This window comes from Fringilla coelebs (assembly GCF_963513975.1).
Source record: "Fringilla coelebs genome assembly, chromosome: 28".
Classification (NCBI taxonomy): domain Eukaryota; kingdom Metazoa; phylum Chordata; class Aves; order Passeriformes; family Fringillidae; genus Fringilla; species Fringilla coelebs.
The window spans coordinates 1,016,693-1,024,694 of NC_140054.1; positions in this window are offsets into that span (position 1 = coordinate 1,016,693).

An 8,002-nucleotide genomic window follows, 5' to 3' on the forward strand; every position below is an offset into this window, starting at 1 on the left:
AGCCCTCCGGGAGCAATGCTGGGAGCTGCTGGAATCACATTCCAGGATTTGCATGGGGAAGGATGACTGGGGAGCTGGGTCTGGCAGGAGTTTTTGTGGATGTGACAGTCTGGTCAGAGAGATAAAAAGCTAGATAAGTTTTCCCAGAATCAGCCTGGGAAGCTTTGGGAGAGCTGGAGATAAACCATGATAGCCAAATATTAAAACAACCTGCAGGTGGTGTTTTTCTAATATCTGCTTTGCTGTTTTTCTCATAAGGTTGTTTAAAAAGGGGTGTCTTGGTAATTAGCCAGTCATGTGAAATGTATTGATTAAATGACCAGTCAGGTCCTGTAGCAAACATGCAGCAAACTAAGATGTAAAAAAAGAAAGGATGAAATAAATGGGGCTTTTGCCACTTCGCCTTCCTATCCTATTCTGTGCCACCTGTGATTCCACGGGGACAGTTTTTCATCCCCTGGCTGCTGCTGAAGCCATCAGGTGGCATCGCCAGGCTCTGGCTGGCAAAGGTTGGCAAACCAAGCTCACTCGCTATTCCAGGATTTCTCTTTAGTTTTCAGAGGTAGTGACCCTAAACTTATACCAAGCAGTTGGTTATTTCATTCCTTGAGAAGGGCTTGTGTCTACATATTTTAATATTCTTTAATGAAGTTAAAGTTATAAATATGTCATGAAATAAAAACATATGGAAAAGCAAATTCCTCTGATCAATTTTTGTCTTATTTCTTATCATTGTCTTATAAAAACTCAAATTTTATTAGATAAATTCATTGAGTGTTGTAAAATTCAAAAGAGAAGGCACTATGTATTTACAGAATCAATATCCTAACATTTCCCATGTCTTTGTTTGATAGAAATGGTCACACAAACACAGGTGTGTCTTGGTTTGAACAGCCAGGTGTCTGCTGAGGAAGGCAGGAGCCTCGCCTGAAATGCAAAATTAGAAGCCCCTCCCTCTGAGTTATTATAAATTTGAAATGAAGGGGCTCTCAGGCAAAGATATGGGAGCAGGAATAACAGTTCTTTACTAGGAAATGAAAAATACCAATGCAATAGTGCAAGCAAAGGCCAGGCAGAGTGAGAGCAGCCCTGGCACGCTGTGGGTCAGGCTGGGGGCACAGCCCCATCCCAGGGGGGCTCAGCCCTCCTGCAGTGCCAGCTGTGGCTCTGCTGCAGCAGGATCCTGCACAAGGGGGGAGTTTTCCTCTGCAGCTGCAGGGCTGCTGGAGATGGGCCTGCTCTCCCTCTGGGAATGCAGGGCAGGAGAAAGCTGCTCCTCTGGGAATGCAGGGGGCAAAGGCTGCTGTGCTGCTCCAGGCTCAGATTGTATCCAGGTAGGAATGCTTGGCTCCTGCCCTGGGCGCAGCATCTCCCCATGGGATGATGGAATTGGATCAGCCCTGCAGGGACACTCAGTGGCCATGGACAGCAGAGATCTGCTGGAGGGAGGATGGGCTGTGGGAGAGAGAAAGAAAACTGCCCATGGACAGCAGAGAACTGCCCAGCTCTGACAGACTGCAGACAGAACACACAGCCCAGGTAAATCTGTCCGCCTGGGACAATGTGGAAGTGTCCCCATCTGCACTGGGCTGCCTGCAGTCTGTTCATTTGTGCAGTCACTGCAGGAGACTGGCTCAGACCCTCAGGTGATTTGCTGAACTCCAGTGGGTACCACTCGCTGCTTCCCAAATCAGTGATGCTTTGAAGAACCAAATTCACCTTCAGCAAAACTTTAGGCTGTCTGTGGCTCTGCTCCAACTTGTGTTGGCTTGCAAGGATTCGATAAAACCATTACACTGGCACGTAATGGTCTGGTAACACTTGAGATGTGGGGGTTAGAAATTAATTTAGGTGAGGAATTAATTGAATTAGGGTGTGAATGGGAGGTCACAGCGCCGTCCCTGCCACCATTCCACTGCCCGGGCTGGATGAATCCCTTCCTGCCCCCATCACCAAGGCTGAGCTCCAGCTGGGAGCGCCGGCATCAAAGGCAGAGCAGCACCGGCTGCACTTGAAAGGCAAAATCGCTGGGAAAACACCAACCCCCCTTTCCTGGAACCCCCCCGACCCCGTCCAGCAGCAGCGCTGGCACTTCAAACAGAGCCACCACCGCCCTCGGCTGGCCCCCGTTCCGTGCGGAGCCCTTCCCGAGGCTCTCCCGGCCCCACAGAGCTCCCTTTGTGCCGGGAATGCAGTGGGGTCAGCCCGGAGCCCCCGGCAGGAGCCGCTCTGGGATCCCATAACGCCCCGGGCTCAGCCCCGCTCCCGCCGCTCCCCCGCTCCCGGTTCCGTGGGCTGGGAGTGCCGGGGGGGCCGGGAATGGCAGGGCTGGGGGCCCCCAGCCCCCGCAGGTTTTGCCCCGCAGCATTTCCCTGCTCTTACTTTCCCGGCCCTCCCGAACACCCCAAACTCCTGGGAAAACCCCATTTCTTGCACTTCCCTGATCCATCTGCACTCCAGAGGGAGCTGCTGGTCCCCAGCCCAGTGCCCAAAGCTCCCTGGCCAGGGATCCTCATGGGATGGTTTGGGTGGAAGGACCCTGAAGCCCATCCCATCCCCAAGGGCAGGGACACCTCCACCATTCCAGGCTGCTCCAAGCCCCTCCAAGCTGCCTTGGACAATTCCAGAGGCACCCACAGCTTCTCTGGGCACCCCATGCCAGGCCCTCAGCACCTGCGGTGTCCCTGATGCTTTTTATATCATCCCACATCATCAGCTCCATGGATAAGGGATGTGGTGGGATTGGATTTGGGGTTCAGTCCCTGTTTTTCCCTTGTTTTCCAGAGAAGTCAGGACAAGCCATGGCTGCATCTCCTCACCATCCTCCCTCACAAGCTGCTGGCAGAGTCCCTGCCGCGAGTTACATCCACATGGGGGGTTTTGGGAAGGGAAATTCCACCTGGGATGTGGCTCCAAGATGTGTGGATCAGGAAGTGACTGAGGAATGGCCCCTTTGGGATCACAGGAACAGACTCCAAAGCAAATCCCTCTCCAAGGCTTGACATGAAAAGCGGCACTTTGGGGGCCTGGTGTTCAAAGCTGGTTTTTCCCCAGGATCCTGGCCAGGAATGAGCGGAATTCCACATGGGTGGCAGGGATGTGGTGGGACTGGGAGCCAGATGTCTGGGAAGAGGCATCTCCCTCTGAGCATCCTTATTCCAAAGGGTTCCAGAGCTGGGGGATAAATCCAGGCAGAGCCAGGAGCCATCCCTGTCAGTCCTGTGGGATAAATCCAGGTTTTACCCTACAGCCAGGAGCCATCCCTGCCAGCCCTGTGGGATAAATCCAGGCTCCCCCAGCAGATCCAGGAGCTGCTGTCCCAGGGGTATTCCCAGAGCTGTTCCTGCAGGTCACTTTTGAAGAGAAATCAGCATCAGGCAGGGATCAATGGGTCCCTCTTGTTTTCCAAGCATCTCTTGTTTGGGAAAACAGGAAAAATTTGATTCCACAGCAGCACCCCGAGCACCTCCTGCCAAAGGCAGGAAATCCCAGCCACGTGGAAAAGGCTCAAAAGCTTTTTGTTGTGTTGCTGGTGGGAATCTTGTTCCCCCCATCCCACCCCCCCCCCCCCAAAAAAACAAGGAAGAGCCTCCTTTTATTTTCCAGAACTGCCCCAGATGTTGTGGTTTGTGATTTTTTTTTTTTTTTTTTTGTGGAAGTGCCTGGTTTGTGTCATGGTTTTTGGAACCTGCTCAGCTCACCCAGAGTGAGGCTCTGAAAATGTTCAAAGGGATCTGGAGAGGAGAGGGGGAAGGGAAGGGAAGGGAAGGGAAGGGAAGGGAAGGGAAGGGAAGGGAAGGGAAGGGAAGGGAAGGGAAGGGAAGGGAAGGGAAGGGAAGGGAAGGGAAGGGAAGGGAAGGGAAGGGAAGGGAAGGGAAGGGAAGGGAAGGGAAGGGAAGGGAAGGGAAGGGAAGGGAAGGGAAGGGAAGGGAAGGGAAGGGAAGGGAAGGGAAGGGAAGGGAAGGGAAGGGAAGGGAAGGGAAGGGAAGGGAAGGGAAGGGAAGGGAAGGGAAGGGGGTGCCTTCTGCTATCCCAGGTTGCTCCTGTCCGCCTACAGAGGAGAAGGCTCCAGGGAGAGCTCAGAGCCCTGGCAGGGCCTGAATGGGATCCAGGAGAGCTGCAGAGGGACTGGGGACAAGGATGGAGGGACAGGAGCCAGGGAATGGCTGCCAGTGCCAGAGGGCAGGGCTGGATGGGATCTTGGGAATTGGGAATTGTTCCCTGGCAAGGTGGGCAGGGGCTGGGCTGGAATTGCCAGAGCAGCTGTGGCTGCCCCTGGATCCCTGGCAGTGCCCAAGGCCAGGCTGGACATTGGGGCTGGAGCACCTGGCACAGGGGGATCCCCTGTCCCCTGGCACTGGGGTGGCACTGGGTGGGATTTAAGGCCCTTTCCAACCCAAACCATTACAGGGTTCCATGACATTAGAGAAGTGGCAGCAGCATGGAGAAGAATTTAAGGATCTGAACAAGGTTTTTTTCAGAGCAGATGTGAAGGGTGAGATGGGAAGATTGTGATCCAAAATCCTTTTGGGTGGAGCAGGAGAACAAGGAACACACTCTGGACATCCCACAGCAATTGGGGCTTTGTGGTCCCTGCCCAAAGCCCCCTCCAGGTTCTCCTGTGGACATGTGGAGACCTCAGAACATCAGGTTTGGGACATCCTTCCCCAGGACACCACTTCTGAGGTGACATCCACCCTTCTCCCAGGGACAGGGGGAGAGGGAACAGCCTGAGGCTGGTCCGGGGCAGGCTCAGGGTGGATATTTGGGGAAAATCCTCCATGGAAAGGGCTGCCCAGGCAGGGCAGGAGTGGATCCCCATCCCTGGAGGGGTTTAACAGCCCTGTGGATGTGACACTTGGGGACACGGGCAGTGCTGGCCTTGGCAGGGTTAGGGGTTGGACTCCCTGATCTTTTCCAAGCTGAAGGATTCTGTGATTCCAAAACACACAGGAATGAAATCCCTGAAAACCAGCTCGGTTTTGAGCTTTTTCACAGATTTTGGCTGCTCTTGCCCTGTTTTGGATTCCAAGGGTTGGGCCAGAGCCCCGGGAGTTCCCTGGGGGACAGTAATGTGGATTCAGCCTGAAAGCTGAACCCCACTGGGCACAGGACCTGGGGTTCCCAGCAGGAACTCGCTCCAGACCAGCCCTGCCAAGAGGAAACCTGGGCTCCAGCTCGGGGAGCAGCAGAAGGAATCGCTCCCATCCCCATCTGCATCCCCAGCTGATGTCGGGAAGGAAAATATTGGATTAGGGGGATTGGAGAGAAATCCCTGTCTGGGCCTCAGTTTCCCAAGGAAACAGCTCAGCCCAAAAGCCTAAAACTCACAAAAACTGGCTTCAGCAGGATTTTGGGATTTTGCTCAAAAAAATTCCCTCTCTGCCCCAAATTCCTTCTGTTCCCTCTTCCAGCTGCTCCTGGGGCACTGCAGGTCCCTGGCGGCCCCTCCTGTGACCCAGGTGTGGCGATTTGTCACCGCCCCGGCTGCTGGGAGCCCTGTCATTATCCAATTACCCTGAAATCGCTTTGAGCCGAGGCCAAACCCAGGGAAAATGCAAATCAAGGTGTTAATTCCCGGCATCTAAAAATAGCCAGCAGAGCCGGGAAATGTTTGCAGGAGACACAGGTGAGGGAATAAAGGGAGAAAAAAAAGCATATTTCAAACAGGGTCAGTAATTCAAATCCGAGCTGATTGCCTCTGGGATTCCTGCAGGAGGCTCCTGACAGGGTGAGGGGGGGATCCCGACTCCTTCTCCTGCTGCCCCTCAAATTCCCTGTCCTGGTGGGGGATCCTGCCCATTCCCAGGGCGTTCTGTGGGAATCCATGGTGGGTTTCAAAGGGATTAAATCCCTGATTTGTCGACCTTGAGCTGCAAAGCTGCAACATTCCTGGGAAAAATCCCTCCTGCCCTGTGTGAGGAACATCCCAGGGATTGTTTAATGCCGGGATGGGCGGCTGGAGACCTCATCTGACATCCCCAAATGAGGTCCTGCCCTGTTTAAAGGTTCTGGGAGGGGATGGGATCCAGCTGGATCCAGAGGCGGCTCAAGCACTTCCAAACTTCTCCAGAGGTGTTGTTTAAAGGGAATGCTGAGGACTTCTGGGGTGGGATGCAAGGATCACCCAGCAGCTCGTGCTGCCAGGTGAGTTTGGATCAGACCTGGAGAGATCCCCAGGCTGTGAGAGAAGGGGGTGTCCCCTACCTCTGTCATGAGGCTTTCCCAAAAAATTCAAGGAATCACAGAATCCTGGAATGGTTTGGGCTGGAAGGGACCTGAAATCCCATCCCACCCCTGCCATGGCAGGGACACCTCCCCCTGTGCCAGGTGCTCCAGCCCCAATGTCCAGCCTGGCCTTGGGCACTGCCAGGGATCCAGGGGCAGCCCCAGCTGCTCTGGCAATTCCAGCCCTGCCCCTGCCCACCCATGAAACTTTAAAATGAATTTATGCAGTAAATGAAGCTTCAGACTCATGTGGGAGGTCAGTGACTGGAGCTGGGTCTGTTTGGGTCTGGTGCTTCTCCAAAGACAGGAAGTGGAATTTGGGGTAATTTTGGACATTTTTGGTGTCGTGGTCGCAGGAAGGAGGAGTCCAAGTGAGAGCCCTTTTCATGGAGAACGTGCCAGGAATTCCTTCCTCCCTGATTTGTGTTGGGAAAGGAATTTCAGCTGGTGATGTGAAGGGTGAAAGAGGCAAGGAGTGATCCAAATATCCAGGAATCCTGGAATGGTTTGGGATGGGAGGGACCTGAAATCCCACCCAGAGCCCCCCCTGCCATGGCAGGGACACCTCCCCCTGTGCCAGGTGCTCCAGCCCCAATGTCCAGCCTGGCCTTGGGCACTGCCAGGGATCCAGGGGCAGCCACAGCTGCTCTGGCAATTCCAGCCCAGCCCCTGCCCACCCTGCCAGGGAATCCCTTCCCAGTATCCATCCCTGCTCCCAGTTTAAAGCCTCCCTGTGACTCAGTGGCCAAATCCAGGCAGAAATCCCATGGGAATGCCAGGAACCCCCGGCCATGGTGGGAGCAGCTCACGGTTCCCTCTGGAATTCATTGCCAGGGAGGAAATGGGGCAGGAGCTTTATCAGGAGCAGCTGTTCCCATTCCCCATTCCCAGGGACTCCGTGGGGATGGGAGAGGGTTACAAAAAATGAGGGAGGCAGGATCTGCTCAGAAGGTTTGGATTTGATCTAAGTGGGAATCCTGCGATGGGTTTTGTCTTTATTATAATTGTAATTATAATTGTTTTGTTCCAGGCAGCAGCTCAGGCTCCCCATTATTTTTAATTGGCTTCGTTCCTCGTTAGATGGAACACAGATTCGTCAGCGGGCACAATTCCTCACGGAATGCAAATCCAGGCACTGAATGTCCGGGCTCCAGCAGTCCTGGATAAACACCCAGCGTTTCTATAGTGCGAAATATTCCCTCAGGAGATTCTCTGTGCTGGGGATGTGGGACGCGGCCCGAGCTGTCCTGTCCCCGCACAGGGATGGATTCAGCCTCGGGGAAAACAATTGGAGGGCAGGAAATAGGTGGGAATAGGAGGGACACAATTCCCAAAGGTGCATTCCCGCCCCCGATTGTCCTGGAGCAGGTAAATTCCAGGGAATCTTGGCTCGGCTGCTGGAATAACCACTGGGGCTCAGGAAATGCTGGAATTCCTGGAGCACGAATTCTGCTCTTTGCCTCCGATCCTGAACAATGGCCCGAAACTCCTCGGAGTGTCCCGTGCCCAGATATCCATCGCCCCCCCTGGCAGGACAAGGAGCTGTATCCGCCCATTCCCGCTGGGATTTCGGTGCTCTTTGTCCTCGAGGGCTTCCTGTCCTTGGAAAGGAGGGGAAAGGGGCCAGGAGCTAAAAAAGGTGGGAAGAAACACGTGGAGGAGGCTCAGGGAGGAGGATTTGTGGAGCCGCGGAGGGTGACAGGAAGGGGAAGAGGTGGGAATGAGGGTGGGGAGGGGTTGTTTATGTCCAGGAATGCAGAGGATTCTGAAATGG